This window comes from Pleurodeles waltl, chromosome 7 (genome assembly GCF_031143425.1).
Source record: "Pleurodeles waltl isolate 20211129_DDA chromosome 7, aPleWal1.hap1.20221129, whole genome shotgun sequence".
Taxonomy (NCBI): Eukaryota; Metazoa; Chordata; class Amphibia; order Caudata; family Salamandridae; genus Pleurodeles; species Pleurodeles waltl.
Genome location: NC_090446.1, coordinates 1212346829 through 1212349437, shown reverse-complemented (window position 1 = coordinate 1212349437; position 2609 = coordinate 1212346829).

The following is a 2609-nucleotide window of genomic DNA, read 5'->3' as shown; positions in this document are numbered from 1 at the left end:
AATTCCCAGAACAATCCTCCTCTGTATGTCTCCTCTTTTGCATTCTTTTCCTATTCATCCCCACACAGGAGAGATCATGATCAGAGAAAAAACACAATGCCCTAGCTTAAATACTATGCTGAGGCTGCCTACTTTCTGCTTCCCGATGAGAAGATAAGCAATCTGGCCTGACTGGGGAACCAAAAGCAACCCTAGCAAAAGTGCTCAAACTAGCTGGCTCCCTTTGTCTCCTAATGCAATCTCTGTCTTTCCATCCATTTTCTCTCTCTCTTATCCCTCTCACGTCATTTTCAGATCTTGTCTACACAGTGCATGCGCTGTGCTACGAGATGTATTTACAATACAGTGGGCTTACACCCCGCCGATAGCAAACCCTTTGCTGTTTTAATTGTCACTCTCATATGAAATCTTTTGATTGCTTAGCTCCAGTAGGCTTCCCTTCCTTTACTGTGTTAGCAGCTCCCTGGAGCATAGACCAAGTACATGTGTTCTTCGTCAGCTTTTTGAATGCACTACTTTTTCTATTTTAGAAGCGTTTTTACAATCTATCAATTGCTTAGCTCCCATAGGCTTCCCTTCCTTTCATGTGTTAGTGCCTATCTGGAGCATAGACCAAGTACATGTGTTCTTCTTCAGCTTTTTGCACGCACTAGTTTTTTTTATTCTGTAAGCGTATTGGTATTATTCATGGACGTACAATGTGCTTTCCTACTTTTAACACAGGCATACAGTTTATTTATTTTGCTTTCTCCCAAACTCTCTACCTACCATCTCTATTGATAATTTAGTTACTTACACCCACAACTGTACTAGTCTATGCCACTCTACACTAATCCTTTGTATTCCACTCCACTGTATGCCACTCCACACCACTCTACACCACTCCACTCTATGCCACTCTACTCTACTCTATGCCAATCCACATCACTCTATTCTATGCCACTCTCTTCTACACTATTCCACTCTATGCCACTCTCTCTATGCCACTCCACTCTACACCACTCCTGTCCACACAATGCGACTTCACTCTACTCTATGCAACTCTATGCCACTCTTCTCTACTCCACTCCACTTTACACCACTTCACACAATGCCACTGTGTGGCACTCTACACCACTTCACTCTACACCACTCTACTCTGATATTCTACTCAGCATCAATCTACTCTACTCTATGCCACTCCACTCTATGCCAATCCACTCTACACCACTCCACTCTAAGCCACTCCACTTTACACCACTCCATGCCACTCTACTTCATATCATGCCACTCCACACCACTCATCTATGCCACTCTATGCCACTCCACACCATGTCATCCTACTTTATGCCACTCTACTCCTTGCCACTGTACTCCTTTCCACCCCAGTCTACTCTATGCCACTCCACTCTATGCTGCTTCGCTCTACTCTAGGCCACTCTACTTTATGCCATGCCACTTCCTTCTACGCCACACCAATCTAAGCCACTCTACTATATGCCCCTCTACTTTACACCACTCTACACCATACCACTCTACTATACGCCACTCCACACCACTCTACTCCATGCCACTCTACTTTATGCCACTCTACTCCACTGCACTCTGTGCAACCCCATGCTGTGCCACTGTACTCTACTCCACTCTATTCTATGGAACTATAATCTATGCCACTCCATTCAACTCTACTCTACACCACTTTACTCTATGCCACTCTACTCTATGCCACTCCACATGGCACTCTACACCACTTCACTTTACTCTAGGCCACTCCACTCTACTCCTCTTCATCCCACTTTATGCCACTCTACTCCATGCCTCACTATTCTGCACCACTCCAGTCTACTCTTCTCCACTCTATTCTATGCACTCCTCACTACTCTACTGCAACACCACTCTACTCTATACCACTCCAGTCCACACCATGCCACTCTACTCTATGCCACTCCACGCCAAACTACTTTATGTAATGACACTCGACTCTTCGCCACTCTACTTCATGCCACTCTACTCCACACCACCACACCCTATGCCACTCTACTTTTAGCCACTCCGCTCTATGACACTCTACTCCACACCACCTTATTCTACGCTAATCCACATATTGCCATTCTACGCCACTCTATGCCATGACATTCTATACTAATCTACTCTACGCATCTCTTGTCCATGCCACAATATATCACTTCACTCAAGTCTATACCACTCTACTCTACATCACTCCAATCCACTCCACACAATGTCACTTTACACTACGCCACTCTACTCGATACCGCTGTACACCTCTCTACTCTCTGCCACTCTATATTACACCATCCTACTCAATACCACCACTCTATTCTGTCACTCTATGGTTGGTCATGCGATCAGTATGTTTTACTGGGAAATGTTTTTGAATAAAGTATTTTTTTGTTGGCTGCTGAAAAAAATAAAAGCATAGAAAGAGAAGCATAATCAGAGCCTCGGTCCTCACACAGAATCTCCCACTCCCGAACGTGCTGCTCTGCGGCCAGGGACCAGTCTGTTGAACGGGTGGGCGGGAGTCAGAAACCACAGTGGGCGGCGCTAGGCCGGCGATGGGCGTCTCCAAGGAGGTGGGGGAGCGGCCACGCTCCTGCGGCTCTTGGTAG